The following is a 17,160-nucleotide window of genomic DNA, read 5'->3' on the forward strand; positions in this document are numbered from 1 at the left end:
TCAGCCTCTTGAGTAGTTGGGATTACAGGCGTGCACCACCACACCTGGCAATTGTTTTTTCATTTTTAGTAGAGACAGGGTTTTGCATGTTGGATAGGCTGGTCTCGAACTCCTGACTTCAGGTAATCCACTCGCCTCGGCCTCCCAAAGTGCTGGAATTACAGGCATGAGCCACCACTCCTGGCCAAAGAAGACATTTTCTACAGTAGCGTTACCAACTCCAGGGTCAGTATATACATCCAGATTTGTCATGATGGTTAGATCTGGGCTCTCATTGCAACAGAGGACCAAGGTCCAACCTTTGAGAAGAAAATGCACTGGAATGGAAGTTCCTGGGATCCAGGAAGGAAAGCCTAGCCCTGGGAAACACGGTCCTATTGCCGTCTCTGCAGGCTATGGAGGCATCTGCTGGCTCTTCCATCCCCCTCTCTATCCACTCACTTAGAAAAGGAATCAGCTCCACGAGTAAGGGAGCAGGTGAGAGAAAGCAGCTGAGGTTGATTTGCTGCTGGGGGAACAGCCAGGAGACCAGGCCTGGAGACCTGCGGTGTGGACCACATTTCAGTTCCTTTTTCTGGAAGGAATAGGGGAGCTCGTCTGTGGGCTAAGAGCTCAGACAATGGGGTGGGCTCCATCCTGACTGACTGGGATGTAAGGATCTTGGAATGCTGGGCTTGCAATGTTAGAACCGGGACAGTGGAGGGAACCAGGGCTGAGCTGATCGACCCAGATGGGGATGAGGGAATGGTACCTGGGGGCTAAAAACCTGGCCAGAAACCCATACACTTTGAGGGAAATGGGAGTCAGGCCCCAAAAGCCTTGGTCTGATTGACTTTTTTTTTTTTTTTTTTTTTTTTTTTTGAGATGGAGTCTGGCTCTGTCACCCAAGGCTGGAGTTCAACTGTGCGATCTTGGCTCACTTCAACCTTGGCCTCCCGGGTTCAAGCGATTCTCCTGCCTCAGCCTCCCAGGTAGCTGGGACTACAGGCGTGCACCATGCTGGCTTATTTTTGCATTTTAGTAAAGACTGGGTTTCTCCATGTTGGCTAGGCTGGTCTTGAACTCCCGACCTCAGGTGATCCGCCTCCTAAAAGTAATGGGATTACAGGCAGGGCGAGCCACCTGATTGACTTTTATTGCGGGATATTTTCATAAGGCAAGAAGGAGGGTTGTAGAGGAAAGGGCAACCTTCCCTGCAGAAAAGTCCCAGGAATTGCACAGGATGCCAGACTGAACTTCTGCAGTCTGGTATTGGAGGAGGGCCCGGAGAACTGAAGAAGGAGGGCTCAGAGGACTAAAGAAGGATCAGCCTGGTATTGAAGGAAGGCCCAGGGGACTAAAGAAGGATCAGCCTGGTATCCTGTGTAATCCCTGGGGCCTTTTCTGCAGGGAAGGTCTTCCTCTAACCTTGGGCCATTTGCACATTCCTCACTGACAATATTTACCTGTCTCTAGGTAAACAGCAGTTTCTCAAGTTTTCTCCCTCAGACTTAGCCTGGAGCCCCTCGGGGCCTTCAGGGCAGTTCCTAATTCCTATACCTCCAGGGTGTAGCCTGCTGCACACAGAACGTGTTGAATACAGAGGGCCACACCTCCCTCAGTGAATGTTTGTTGGAGGAGGGACTCCCTTGGTCTCCCTAGACTCGCCTGGAGTCTGAGCAAAGGCAAGAAGCTTGAAGATGAGAGGAGGGGGCAGGTGGGAGGTCCTGGAGCCAGGAGAAAGTTCGAGAGGGAGCATTTCTAAGGTGAGTAGGGAATGCTTACCTGCTATTCCTGGGAATCCCGCCTGATAGCAGGAATTAGTTGTGCCTCTTGGAAGCACGCATGGGTACACGTCTCCCACCACATTCCTGCTTAGCTTCCAGGGATGTGCTGACATTCCACACCCCTGCCCTGGGCTCTGGCTGCCCAGGCCCCTCTCTCACACCTCGGGTGTCTGCTCTCTCTGCCTTCCTGGCTTCTTGGAATCCGTTTCTCTAGCTCTCCATGGAACTAATCCTGCAAATCAGCCAACCCCCAACTCTCCCTCTTCTTGGGCAGGATCCCTGGCTCAGCCACGGGTCTGATCCTTCCTGGCTGTGCATGGAGGCAACACCAATGTCAGCGCACAGTTCGGGCAGGCACAGGGGGACAGGGTCAGGCCTGGGAAGTGTCTCTCTGCCAGTCCCTCCCCAGGCCATGTCAGGAGGGTATGGAGTGGACAGGAGTCAGGCCTGTGCACTGAGGAAGAGACACTCAGGCCCACTCCACACACACACACTGAGAGCCGCTGGCTTGCACTGAAGCTTCCTTGGCAGGGGGTCCTTGACTTCTTGGTGGAGCCCCCCCAGAACAGCTGCTGATGAATGGTGAGCTCTGGTCTTGCTTAGAGGGATGCTGCAGTGGGGGTGCCTCAGGCAGCAGGGAGTCTAGGTGGTGGGAGCAAAGGGGAAAGGTGAACCCTGGAGTCTCCTGCAATGGCCAGGCCAAGCCCAGACCCTCCTCCTGGGCCACCATCAGGCTTTCTCCCTAGCACTGGTATTGAAGGAGGGCCCAGGGGTAGCTGCTGCACAGCCTGGGGCACATTCCCACAGGGAGCGAAGGGTCGGGGCCTCACTGGGCTGGTCAGGCCCCAGGCCCTTGTGAGTGTGGAGTCGGGACTCCCGGGCTCCAGGCCTGAAGCTTGGGGCGTGCTCTGCCGGGTGGTTTTAGGTCAGCTGCCGCCCCTGTGTGGGCTCAGCTGTGCCTTGTGTAAGGTGGGGAGGCAGAGGAGCAAGAGAAATGTAGTTCTTGGGAAGGAAAAGGTCATGCTGGTTATCAGGAAGGGACTTCAGAATTGTCAGTCCAATGCTCACCTACACAAGCATAGACAGAAGGATAAAATGGAAATAATTCTCTAAGCAAAGCCATGTGTAAATATTTTGGAACATACCCTGACTTTTTTTTTCCTTTTCTATCCACTCACATACTTCTATTTGTCTGTACTTTTCCTTCCCAGATATGGCATCATGCAGATGACTCTGTAACCGCTCTATATTTAATGCTATATTGTGGGCACCTTTCCTTGTGAAAATAATGGAGACCCACACCAGCTTTTAGTGGCTGATCATATTCCATTCAATGGTTGTGTCACCCCTGGAGCCTTCAGAATGAGATGGAGAAGGAATTAAATCCCAGATCCGCCACTTGCTGTCCATGTGGCCTTGAGCAAATACCTTGACTTCTCTGAGTCTTGGTTTTCTTACCTGGAAAATGAGATGAGTAATAATACCTGGGCTACTGGGTGCTGTGAGGTTAGCACCGGGCACACTGCCTGCAGAAGGTACTAGAAAGCACTCAGAGCCCACAGCAGAGCCCAGGCTTCTGGAGCGTGCTGCTGTGAGCGTGTCTCAAGGTGGCCTTTGCCTGTGGAGTCCGCATGTGGCCCAGTGCAGCCCCTGCCATGTAGCAGGTGCTTAGTGCTCACAGCAGATGTGACTCATGAGTCTCTAGCCACACACACTGCCCTGGGTACTAGGGTCTAAGTGAAGAGTGGTGAAGGAGAGACAGGATCCTGGGCCTGAGTTCCGCAATTCTGTCCCTCTCAGAACATGCATCATGTCGTGGGAATACAGTCTGGAATCCCAGAGCCAAGGCCTGCTCCAGGCTTGTGGCCCACTTGGCATCAGGGAGTCTGGGTGCCCACGCCAGGGCTGTGGCCTTGGCAGTCGGAGCCCGGAAGGGAGGCAGGGGTGAGCCCCCTGCAGAGTGGGTGTGGCAGGAAGCTCTGTGCTGATTTGGAGGTCTGGGGAATGGGCAATCAGAGAAAAGCATTAAGGAAGGAGAGAAATGAAGCCACCCAGACAGCCTAGGGAAGCAGAAGACTGTCTGGGGCAGACAGAATATCAGACACAGGGTGCTGTAAGCTGTAATTTCATTGTTGTTGAGCCTACTCTTAAGAAGGGCTTTGATGGGGCCACAAAGCAATAAGCAGAAGAAACTTCTCTACGTCTACTGACCCAAGAGATGAAGAAGGTAACCAGAGGGACTGGAGAGGAAGTGGCTCACTTCAGGTCTTAGAGTGAGGTGCTGAGAAGGACCTGGAGTGGAATTCAAGGGCTCAGAAGGGGTTCAGGGGGCTGCCTTCAAGGGGTGTTTCCTGGGCAGACCCTGCCCAGGGACTGGGTTTGAGGTGGGGGTTTGGTGGTGGGGTTGGTCGGGACCCACACGGTGGAATGTCTTCCGGAAGCTGGTGACTGTGAGTTACAAGAGATGCACAGACATGGCCTCATTGCTGACTCTGAATGGCCTGGAAGACCCTCGAGGGCAGAGAGCAGGCTGTGCTCCATGTCTGGATCCACAAGGGTGCCCTGTCTCAGCTCAAAACACCGAGGAGAGTAGACAGACCCCAGGAAGCGTCCGAGCAGCTGACGCAGCTTCCGGTCACGTAGGAAAACCCAGTTCTTTGAAAGCCACTTCTCTGAAAATTGACTTGCCAGAAGCTTAGTTCTGCAAATGGTAAATGTGCTGGTATTTCCCAATTTATTAAAAAGTTTTTTTTTAAAGGATACTTAATAAAGGTCACAGAAATTCATACTGGATGAGCTATTCTAACAGTTGTTGACTATTTCTTTGAGGTTTTATTTACCGAGTTTAAATTTTTAGTTTTGTTCAGTTTACTTTTAGTCAATTATTTTAGCGGCTGTCAGTTCACCTAACCATTGTACCATAACCTGACAATGTTTCAAGTTCTCTGTGTTTGTTTTGTTGTTTCATTTTTAGTATTTTGGGTCAATGGTTTTGGAGAAAGAGAGCTTCTGGTTCATTTCAGGATTCAGCCATTGGACACGTCTTCAGTGTCCAGGATTTTATAGATGGACCGGTTTCTTTCCCCTAATAGAATTTCAACTTAAATCTATTGCTTTAGGACTTCTTTCAATTCACTGATTTATTCACTGGCTCAATCAAATGGATATTTTGCAAGTGGTTGAAGTATTTGGTAAGTGCTTAGTGTCTGAAATATGAATCACACATGAAACTGACATTCAGCCGGGGAGAACTGAACTCATGAAGCTACTGGAGCTGACTTGGGTGGGACAGCATTGGGGAAACCAAAACTAATTTCAAGTAAAGCAAAACTTCCCCCCAATCTTTCAAGAGGTTCATTGGTAGATTGATTCATCAGTAGACTGAATTACTCTACTTCTGATTCAAACAGATGTTTCAAATTTCATATACGAAATAATACATTTTCTTCATTGGATTGCCCCCTGGATCTTTTAAATCCTAATTTATATCCATGCTGGTAGGCCTGGTGACCCAATCCTTCTGTTAAGATCCATATCAAATGCCTCCTGCTTTTGGAAGCTTTCCACAGTGGGGCCTGGTGCAGAGGGGGTCCTCTGCACCTCTTTTCCAAGCAAATGGCTGAAGGTGATCTCTCCCTATTTGCACAATTCTTTTCAGAGTGCACCTCTTACATGATTCCTAGTGGACAAGGCCTATTCTCCACCCTCAGAACCCTGAATAGTGAAATAAAGCCCATCAATGCTTAAAACTAGATGACAGGCTCCTCTAGTGTGTTGGATTCTGCATGAAACCCTCCACATGCACTGTGATGGCACAACAAGGCAGGCTCCTTTGCCCGGGAGGCCTCATCTCCAGCATGGGGGAGATGGCTTCCGTAGTGCTGATGGGGTTAAAGGAAATCTTCACAGCATCGTACTCCACAACAAGGGGGTGAATCAGAAACGCAACTGCAGAGAGAGGACTCCTCTCTTGTTCTTTCAGTTGTCTAAGAACCATGAAAATAGTTCTCGTATGATCACAAAATCCCAACTCATCCCCTCTTGGTCCAAAAATAGGGAGAGTCAAAAGCATGTCACCCTGCCAGATACTCAAAGATGTGGACTTCAGACCTCTAAGACCAGCTTTTAAGATTTTAAGCCATTGTTTCTCTCTCCACAGTGAGTCCCCCTTTTATAAAAACAACAACAACAATAGCAAAACTCATAAAGAACACATTCCCAACAGGTACGGTGATCATGTGTTCCAGAAACAATCTAGGCAGAATATTCTATCTCAGTTTCTCTGAAAATGAGTCCAGCTTTTGGTCTTTGCGTGTGACCCATGGCCGCAGTGCCTAGGCTGCGCAGGGTCGCCCTCCGTTTCCCGCTGGAGAAGCAGGTGAGGCCTTCCCAGCCTGGGCCCAGAGAAGTCAGGCCCTGCCCAGTCCGCAGATGCCTGTGCCTTGTTCCTCCCCTGGCTTCCCTCTCACGTGGCTGCAGTTGGGGCAAAGGCCCAACGCCTCCTTCTGCAAGCTCTTTCTTGCCTTTGCACTGTTTACCGTCTCCAGGTGTGAGCTCATCTCTTTCGCCACCGCAGCGGCCCCACCCGATCTCCCTCTCTGCTGGGTTGCATAAGCCAGCAATTCCCAAGCCTGGCTGTACCTGGAAGATACCCCAGGAGCTTTTGGAAAATGTGCCCTGTGAGTCATCGCTCTGCACTGAGCCCCGGTGGGTCAGCGGTGGGGGGGCCAGGCGTGGGGGTGCGGCCAAGATTAAGAGGCACCACTCCAAACTGTCCTGGAAACTTTGACTGTACCTGGCACTCCCCACGCCCAACCTCCCTTCTGCCCCTGGGCAGGTTGGCGCCCAGTGTGGTGGGGGAGAACCTTGGAGGCGAGTGCCAGCCTTATAGAGCCCCACTGGTGGGAGGCCTGCAGCTTGGACAAGGCGAGGTCTGAGTCACCTTGGTTGGGAACAGATGCTGCCCTGTTGGTGGCCTGCCAGTCTCTGTCCCCACCCCACCACTCAGAGACATGGTGTGCCTGCACTTTCCTGATCCGGGAGCTCCCACCTTGCTGCCCACATGACCTTTGGCCTAGAAAAAAGTCAAATCTCAGTGCTTTGGACCAGGCATGGTTACTCACAACTGTAATCCCAGCAGTTTGGGAGGCAGAGGCAGGTGGATCACTTGAGGCCAGGAGTTCGAGACCAACCTGGCCAACATGGTGAAACCCTGTCTCTACTAAAAATACAAAAATTAAGGCGTGGTGGCAGGCACCTATAATCCAAAGTACTCAGGAGGCTGAGGCAGTTGAATTGCTTAAACCCGGGAGGTGGAGCTTGCAGTGAGCCATCGCACCATTGCACTCCAGCCTGGGCGACAGAGTGAGACTCAGTCTCAAACAAAAACAAAACAAACAAAAACAAATTTCAGTGCTTTTGAGGAACAGTATTTTCCCGCACTGGGAGCCTTGTGGTCGTGGCTTCATGGAGGAGGTGTCAGTGACTTTCATTCATTCACTCATTTACTATTCTACAAGTGTTTCCTTGGGTGCTCCTCCTTACGGTGGGTCTGCGGGGACTTGGAAGGAGACACTGCACTGGCCTCTGGCCCCCAGGAGATGTAACATAAATGGCCGTGCAAAGAGGTCAGGTCCCTCATCAGTGGATTCCCATTTGAGGAGGTGCTCAGAGAAGGGGGCAGAATTCCGGGAGGTGGCACTGAGGTGGGGGAAGATTTCAACAGGGAGAGGGTGTTCTTGGTGAGAAAACTGCATGAGTGACAGTTTGGAAGTGGGGGCGCCAGTGTCTTTTGGGGAGCCCGCACTGCCTGGGAGGTAAGGGAAAGGTCTGAATGCCATCACAGATGACCTTGATGGTTTGCCGAAGGAGTCTGGATCCTTTTCAAGTCCCAGTGAAGCCTGGTGGTGTGGCCTTGGGCAAGTCAGCGGCTCTCTCTACCGCAGTCTCCTCAACTGTAACTGGGGGTAAGAGTGAGATCTGCCTCAACGTGGTTGTGAGAAGGGTGGAGCGGATGTGGAGAAAGTGCTAAGAACAGCGTCTGTGGAGCAGCAGAAGTGTTTTGTGTAATGTCACCAACATTAGTGCTATTGCTTCTCCAGAAGATCAGATGGAGACTCATGGAAGGTTTTTAGCCTGTGGAGGCCAAATTTGTGCTTTAGGAAGATTGTGCTGGCAGTGATGTTTGTATGAAGGAGGGCAGGGAGATGGGCCCTGTAAAGGCAGATTCGGTCACCTAAGCCTGAACTGATTAGGACAGTGGAGACAGTCCGCAGAGAAAGGAAGAGACGTGGGGAGGGGAAGTGAAGAGGAAAGTGTTGGAGGGACAGGGCCTGACTTAGTAACCCCGGGGCCTTGACCAGGTCTGGATGAGGTGGGAGAGGAGTGAGCAGGGGAAGGGAGGGACCCCAGCACCGCCAGGCTGAGCTGCGTCCACGCCCTGCTGGGTCAGGGTTACTGCTGGTACCATTGGGAGGGTGGGCCAATCAGGCCCATCTGGCCTCTTGCCTGTTAGATGGTGGAAGCACATCAGAGTTCTCAGAATCCTGGAGCCACTGAGAGCCCGAGGAGTACTTGTCCAAGACTCAGGCCGTGATCAGAACAGGGTAGAAGGTGCTGCTTCTAAACCTGGGGCCTGCCCGTCTCCAGAATTTGGAGAGAAGAAAAGCCCTGGACTCCCCTCAAGCCAGGAAGGTGCTGACTAGGAGGGGAGGGTCAGGGAGCGGGGAGTCAGTAGGGAGAGCTGCCTCTCCTCTGCCTGCAGGCCCAGGCCCTTCCTAACCTCCAGCTCCACCTGCTTAAGGCAGAATCTGAATCCACACAGAATCTGAGGTATCTTGGAAACCCTCTCCTTCCCTCTTGGAGGAGGATTGTCAGACATTGTGAAGAGGAGAAGAGGAAGAGGAAAGACACTGCCCCCAATATGCAGACAGAGAGGACCCCGCTCCGGACAGGCCAGGGCTCCAGGAGTGACAGCTGCTAATACCCTTCTTCCTTTGGTCTCCCTGCCCCAGTTGCCCTCTCCCTCCCTCCTCTCCTTCCTTTTCTTTCTTCCCTCAGCAAAACACACGGAGCCCAGTGATCTGCGAGCACTGTGCCGGGCCCTAGCAGCAGTCCATGGGCAGAAGTGACGGCCGTGGCCGAGGTCGGGGAGGGTGCTGGACTGGAAGCCTGGGGAGGCTCTGAGCATACAGGATTTGGGGCTGATACTGTTGAGGGTCAGAGGCTGCTGGACTGGGTCCTAAAGCATCTGAGGCTTTGAAGACCATTTGGATAGTTGGGTGTTGCAGGCTCAGGGTGAGTTTGGGGCTTCCTGGAGACTTTGGGGTGCAGAGCAGCCCCCTCCCAGGCTGGCTTTCTGCCTGCCTTTGGACCTGGGATTTTTCTGCTGGGAAGCAAGTGGACCGGTGCCTTGGAGTGGGATGCCTGTGGGGAGGGGCTGGACGGCTCACTGGGCCTCCTGATCCTCGTTTCTCAGTGTCACTGACGTTCAATTCTGAAAGTTCTGCCTTTAGAGTTATCTCAACGGCCCAATGTGCCTCCTTCCTGGCATGGTTGTCCAGGGGCAGGCACCCTTCTGGGGTTGGCTTGTTTGGGAGAAGCCTGAGATCTGGAGAGAAGTCTGCCAGGTGGCCTGGGACTAAAAGCTGCGGAAGGTGGGGCACAAGGAAGCGGTGGGCAGGCGGGAGCAGTGGGCAGGCAGAAGCGGTGGGCAGGTGGGAGCGGTGGGCAGGTGGAAGCAGTGGGCAGGCGGGAGCTGTGGGCAGGCGGGAGCGGTGGGCAGGCGGGAGCGGTGGGCAGGCGGGAGCGGTGGGCAGGTGGGAGCGGTCGGCAGGCGGGAGCAGTGGGCAGGCGGGAGCTGTGGGCAGGCAGAAGCGGTGGGCAGGCGGGAGCGGTGGGCAGGCGGGAGCGGTCGGCAGGCGGGAGCGGTCGGCAGGCGGGAGCAGTGGGCAGGCGGGAGCTGTGGGCAGGCGGGAGCGGTGGGCAGGTGGGAGCGGTCGGCAGGCGGAAGCAGTGGGCAGGCGGGAGCTGTGGGCAGGCGGGAGCGGTGGGCAGGTGGGAGCGGTCGGCAGGCGGAAGCAGTGGGCAGGCGGTCTCCTGCTGTGTCGGGGATGCAGCTTGAGCTGGTCTTTCTGCCTGGCTCCCTCTTGTCACCGAGTTCGCAGCATAAATGTCACCCCTCAGAGATGCTGACTCGATCTCTAATAAAAGCTGTCACCCCACCCCCTTTACCATGAGACCCCACTTAGCTCTGCAGAGCATCGATCATAGCCAGATATTTTTGCATTTGTTTCCATCCACCCATGTCCCCTACCCCACCAGGATGTGAGCTTGGACTTCATCTTGTCATCCCAGCAGCAGGGACTCGATTTTGCAGGATGGATGGATAACAGAGAGAGGACCAGCTTTTTCATTTCTGGGCACCTCACTTCTAACCTGGAACTGGTTCCGAGAGGAAGGACCAGGAAGACTCATGTGTCAGAAGGGTGGACGGAAGGAGTGTGCCCCGTTGCCGCTGAGAAGACCACACGCTGGGTGCTGGAAAAGAGAGGGGACCTGCCAGGAACCATGGCCCTGGGCTAAGTCAGGGATGAAGGCGGGAGCTGCTGTGCTGGGCTGCAGCTCTGCATGGAGACAGTGAGCCTAGATTGTAGGGCTGCCCAGGGAGGGATGTCACCTTGGGGGATAGAGGCTGCAGGTGCCCCTCAGACCTTAGGGAAACATTTGGGAGGGAGCTTGTTGAGGAGATACAGGCACCTCAGGGTGGCTGGGCTGGATAGACTTTGATGACCCTTCGTTTTTTGAGACCTGATGGTTCTCTAATTTGGGAATCGTTTCCAAAGATGGCTCTAAAAATCCTTGTTTCATTGGAAGTAATGAGTTTGCTATGACACTTAAGACCAAGCACATCACCATTCATAATTATCGCACGTTTCCCTGCCGTTTTCCTTTCCCTTTGTTTTTAACGGATGATGTTAGGTTGCAAGGACATTTCGTTTCTGTATAAACGTGTAAAGGTCTTTGTAAACATATAAATGTCTTCATACATTTTTGTTTTCTTCTAGAACAATGTGTATCCTGCTATTGTAGTTTTGCTAGCATATATGAACACGGAGGTGTGCACAAAACAGTAAAACACTATTTGCCAAAAGATAAAAAAGAGATATTTGCAGGATATGGAATTATGAACTTGTTTTTGTTTTTGTATGTTTTCTAATTTTGCTTCAACAAGCACATACTTCTTTTTACAAAAGAAGAAAGACAGATGATGAATAACGTAGGTACGTCATTTACATCCATGATGAGCCAGAGCCAGCTCCGGACTCATGAGACTAACCATGTGAGCTCTTCTCAGCTGCAGGGATACAGCTGCATGAAATACAAGAATCAGCCCTATCATGTTGGCAACTTGAAATTGGCCCTGGTGGTAGCATTGACACCATAGCAATTGGCAAATGCTACAAATCAGGTCCTTCTTCCCCCTGGAAAGCTGGTGGTTAACCATTTACCAGTCCACCACTTACCAGTCTACCACTATGTATATTATTCATCAATCAATAAAAAATATTTAAGCAATAAAGAGGTATGGGGTATGGTTTTTAAAATCTGTAAATGATATGTGAAAATCATTTGTTTTCGAGCTTTCCATAACTACAGAGCTTTACGGTTTCTATTCCCCCCTCACATACATAATCTCATTTAATCCTTAGGACAAGGCTAAAATATTCCTATTTTATAGATGAAATAGTTGTTTCAGATTTTATGACAGGTAAACTCTTTCTGGTAGAATTGAATTGTTCTAGATGAACTGGATTGAACTGGATGTTCTACTAGAACACCCACATTGACTTTGAGAAATTCGGAATGCCTATAAAAGCCACCTAGAGTTGGAGTTCTCGTCTTTTCTGAGATTTTTAAATGTGTAGGAGAACTTTATGAAAACCCCCATCAGTATAGAATGATTTCTACTGTTTCATGCAGCTGTGGTTATGTAATTTTGACATTGCTTTCTCAGTGTCCACCCCTTCTCCGCTCAACTGAGCACCGTGTACATCTGGCCCTCGTTCCTTCAAGACCTATCCTGCGGCCTGACTGATTGTGCTAAGGGCCCAGTCTGGTCTGGACAGGAAGACAACAAAAGGAAGTGAGGTCAGAGGGGACCATTGGATGGAGGGTTGGAATGTGAAGAGGGGTCACCAGCAGATTTCAACACAGGTACTTTTTGCCTGGAGCATTCGGGACCTGATGCATTCCAGATAAACAATAGGTTTTTGCTTTTGTTTTTGTTTTTCTGAGATAGGGTCTCTCTGTCTTGCCCATGCTGGAGTGCCGTGGCACATTCCTAGCTCACTGCAGCCTCAAACTCCTGGGCTCAAGCAATCCTCCCACCTAGGGCTCTTGAGTACCTGGGACTAGAGGTGCACACCACCAAGCCCAGCTAGTTGTTTTTTTGTTTTGTTTTGTTTTGTTTTGAGATGGAGTCTCATTCTGTCACTCAGGCTGGAGTGCAGTGGTGCAGTCTTGGCTCACTGCAACCTCCTCCTCCTGGTTTCAAGTGATTCTTGTACCTCAGCCTCCTGTGCAGCTGGGATTACAGGTCATCTAATTTTTGTATTTTTAGGAGAGATGGGATTTCGCCATATTGGCCAGGCTGGTCTTGAACTCCTGACCTCAGGTGATCCACCCGCCTCAGTCTCCCAAAGTGCTGGGATTACAGGTGTGAGCCACTGCACCCAGCCTTGTTTCATTTTTTTTGTAGAGATAGAGTCTTGCTATGTTTCCTATGCTGGTTTTAAACGTCTAGGCTCAAGGGACCCTCCTGCCTTGGCCTCCCAAAGTGCTGGGATTATGGACATAAGCCACCCTGCCAGACCCAAATTCGATGTCCAAATGCAAACAACCCCAGTGACTGAAAAAACAAACAAACAATGTATTTGGAAAAATTGGTGTGATACACAACTTAGGATAAAATGATTGGGAAGAAATAAGCAAAAGTTGAGGATATATTGCTGTCATTTATGAGGTTGGCATGAATGCCATGGTGGGTCTCATTTTGAGTCCCTTTAAAAGCCACTTTGTTATTTTTATGCTTCTGATACTTAGATTCCCAGAGAAATAATCATCTACTGTATTTTAGAAAGTAGAGTGGAAATTTCTCTTAACTTATAATAGGTCAGACTTCAGTGTTTTGAGTTAAATGTACACATTCATTCAGTAAATGTGTTTGAATAACTGTTGCGAAGGTTCTGATGATGTGATATGAACAGGACAGAAATAGTCTCTGTCCGTGCAGAACTTACTGTTCACCGGTGAGAGGGCCATGGGTTGAAGGGGGGCCTCCAAAAGGATATGTCCAAGCTCTAACATGCAGTCATGTGAATGGGCCTTTATTTAGAAATAGGGTCTTTGCAGATGTAATTAAGGATCTTGATGGGAGATCACCTGGATTTAGGGTGGGCTGGAAATCCACTGATCATTGTCCTAAGAGAAGGGGACACAAACACAGAGACCCAGAGATCGTGGCCATGTGAAGATGGAGGCAGAGACTGCACGGAGGGGATCCTGGCTGCCCTAGATGCTTGGGGAGGTGTGGAGGGATTCTCCCTCAGGGCCCTGCCTGTTGCAGGTGGCTAGTCAGGCACCAGCCGGGCAGCAGAGGGCTCCCCCGCCACCCATCAGGACCGTCAGGCGATCATCGGGTGACAGTTCGGCAGTTATCCCACCGCCTCTCTAAAAATGATCACTGATCACAGGCACCAGGGAGAGGTGACTCCCCAAACAGATAAAAAGACTTGAAATGGGTAATCAGTTTCCAACAAAATCTCAGAAACGGGGTGAGTAGGCTCAAGGATGGGCATTAAGAGGCAAAACGGAGGAGTACGGCCTTTGGGGGCACTCCGCTGGAAAAGGGAAGAAAGTCTCAGGGAGGATGCGCACCACTTCCTCAACTCAGGGCCCGGTGTTCGCCTCCCGGGGCTGAGGAGGGCACCGCGCGTGCAGGCGGCCCACGCTGAGGGGAGAAGCAGCACAAAAAGGGACAAGACCCTGGAAGTACGCCCATGTTTCCAGCCTCAAATCCAAAGGTCAAAGGCTGCCCTCCTCCTTCGAGGCGTCTGCTTGGGTCTCTTCCAGTTGTTCTTCCCTTTCTTTCCTGCTCTAAAGCCTTTCAATACATTTCCACTCCTGCTCTGAAATTTGCCTCGGTCTCTTCTTCTGCCTTACGCTCCTCTGTTGAATTCTTTCTTCTGAGGAGGCAAGAATTGAGGTTCCTGCAGACCTGCGGGTAATTCAGATATTTGCCATCCCTAACGTGCCCACACCTCCATCTCAGACTTCTGACCCCAGAACTGAGAGACGATACATTTCTGCTGTTTTAGGCCACCCAGTCTTTGGTACCTCGCTACATAGTTCTAGGAAACCAACACGAGGGGGTAAAAAAGGGCCAAACCCGTCGTTACAAGCACATGCCGAGAGGAGAAGCACCCTGGTGCCTGTGTTGTCCTCACCGCACAGCGACCTGCAGTGAGTCCGCCCGGCTGCCCGGGTCTCCTCCCGTGTCCTGGATCAACACAAATTAGGAAAATGAAATGAGCAGTTCCACAGCAACTGTGTTTGATAGAAAGACATTTGAAGAATATGGGATCCTTGGCCAGAAGAGTTGGGAGCCGTGGCACCAGGTGTTCTGAAAGCCTCTCCAGCCATGAGGATGGAGCCCCCAGGCTTCAGGGGGCGGAACATGAGGCCCTGAAGCAAGAGTCAGGGAGTGGGGCCGGCCACGGGTTCATCTTGAGCCCAGCCCTGCTGACGGCTTCTGAGTAAGAACGGGAGGTGGGGCCTCTTGTTCTGCGTGGCCTCTGAGAAGGTCCGAGAAGGATCTCAGCACAGGACAAGCTTCATCCCTTGGTGTCCTTGGGGCTGTCACTCGTGACCTGCCACCCCAGGGTTGGATTGGGTGGGTGGCAGGCATGGCTTGGGGTGGCGCTTAGCATGGACACGAACATTGTGCCTGGGACTCGGTGGTTCTTGGGGGCTGTTGGAGAGCACAGGGGCTGTTGGAGATGGGAGGGGATGACCTCAGGGCCCTGCAGGGAGGGGAAGGCAGGAGGGGGCAGCCCACCCCCTGCCAGGAGGGGAAGCCTGGGGACCACCCTGTGAGGTGGGAGGGCCTTCCCACTGAGGGGTTCAGCTCAGCTTCATGAGTGGCGGTGGACGGCTGAGCCACTGAGTTCTAGAAGGCACTGGGCATTGGTGTGGCAGAGCCTCACATGGACCCACAGTGGGGAAAGAAGCAGCGGCTCTGTCACAGGGAGTTGTTGTGACCTTGAACTTGGCACCATCTTTGAAGAAGCTGAAGGGAAAGAAGGAATGACAGGTACGAGAGAGGGTCAAAGTGTTTTGTGTGGGTTTGAATTGGAAATGCGGGCCTGGGCTCCATGTTGGGCAGAGCCTTTTGGACATGGTTTTATCATTTGCCAAACGGAGACAGGGACACTTTTTCCTCTGCTTTATCACACGGTCATGAGTCAGGGCCACTCTGGGCCTGGCAGAGTGCGGTGCAGACACCGTGGCAGGAGACAGCTGTGGTTGGGGGAGCGCCATGCACATGCCGTGGCAGGGGACTGTGGTTGATGGAGTGTGGTGTAGACGCAGTGGCAGGGGACAGCCGTGGCTGCACCTGTGTCTTCGCGGGACAGGTCCCTGTGAATGGGGCACTTACCTCCTGCCCATCAGAGCCCCGGGCTTCTGGGCCTGGGGCCCCGAGAAGACGGGCTTTTTTTATTTCTGTAGCTTCAGGTGGAGGCTGCCCAGTCCACCCAGGCCACTTGGCTTCCTTCTCTGGGTTTTCCATGAGGCAGAGGGGATTTCCTATTAGGAACCACCGTGGTATCTGTCAGGGCCTGTGGGGAGGGATGTTGGAAACAGAGCCCCTTATCTCACCCAAAACACAACCCTGGTGCCTTGCTGTGGCGGGCACTGGAAAATAAAAAGTCTTTTTAAGCAGGTACTTTTAGACCGCCAGAGGCTTGTATCTGTGGCTGTGTTGTAATTATCACGGGGAAGTAGCTAAGGGATCTGGGCAGCAGAAGGGAGAAAGAAACAGAAGAATAGTGAAAATAGTAGCCTTGAAATGGACCACACAGATCTCCAAGGGTTTGCCAGAATTTTTGCTGTGTGCCTGATGGTGTCTGGGGGGATTTCAGGGCTTGCAATGGCAAACAGAAAAGGAGACAGCAGACCTCTCTCAGAGCCAGAGAGGCCCAGGCAGCGCTTACTGACATTATTTTATTTTCGGTATATACTTATTGTTATCATTTCCTCCTCTATAAAGCAAAAAAAAGCTGGTTTTCCATTTAGAATAATCGCATGAAGTGTTCATTTAAATTACGTTCACTAAAGACAGAAACTGTAGATTTGAAACTATTGAGTGGATAGTGAATGAAAAAGTGCGTAACGGTGGCAGTGGCACAAAATGAGTGGGCCTGTGGAAACGTGATGTAATCCCAGCCTCTCATGTGCCTGAGGAAGAGGCCAAGGCCACGGCCGGGGGCTCAGCCAGGGGCCTCCAGGAGAGAAGGACGCGGTGCAGCCAGGGTATGAGGGGATTGGAGGAGAGAGACAGAGACACAGGCCTGAGACGAGAATCGCGAGGGTACAGAAAGGGACCTTAACTGACCCAGACGCTCTCATGGCTGGCTCTTGCCCAGCTCCAGGGGAGTTGAGGCCACAGACAGACGCAGGTGGAGGGAGAGAGGCCCTCAGCGGCCCAGCCCTGGTCCCACAGGCCAGGCAGCCCCCCCGCCCCGGCTCCTCAACACCTCCCAGTGAGGAGGCTCCGTTGGGAGAGGACACAGCACCGCTTACCTCCCACCTCTTGATCAAGCCCAGGGGACAGCCCCCAACCCTTGCCAGAGGCAAAAACCTGGCCCCAGCCACAAAAGGGGCTTTCTGAAGATGCAGCTTCCAAATCTGATTCATTTTGCTAGAGATTTTCAAAAACTCTTTGAGGCCTCAACACTTCTGCTTTCGCTTATCAAGAAAAGCACGGGGGGCCATTTTTTGTCCGTGACCCATAGATTTTCACCCTACCCAAAGGGTGGCAAAGAAGCAGGGAGACTAGAAGAGGTGGGTGCCGTCTGTCCCGAGGTAAGGAAAGAAGAGACAACACTCAGTGGCCTTGCGGTCTAGGACAGCTGGAGAACTGAGATAAACTTAAGTCTAGGAGGAATTCAGGGTGGATGCCCAGGAAGGTCATCTGGTAAACCTGCGTGGGCTCTGCAGGGGCTTGGGCTAAGTCACTTCTGGAAGCCCCTTTATGCCCTAGAGGTCTCACTAGACAGAAGTCTCATGCAGGGGTGCAGGACGGCGAGGGATTTTCCCAAGGCTGGTCCTTTCT

This window comes from Trachypithecus francoisi, unplaced genomic scaffold (genome assembly GCF_009764315.1).
Source record: "Trachypithecus francoisi isolate TF-2019V2 unplaced genomic scaffold, Tfra_2.0 Lachesis_group9, whole genome shotgun sequence".
Lineage (NCBI taxonomy): Eukaryota > Metazoa > Chordata > Mammalia > Primates > Cercopithecidae > Trachypithecus > Trachypithecus francoisi.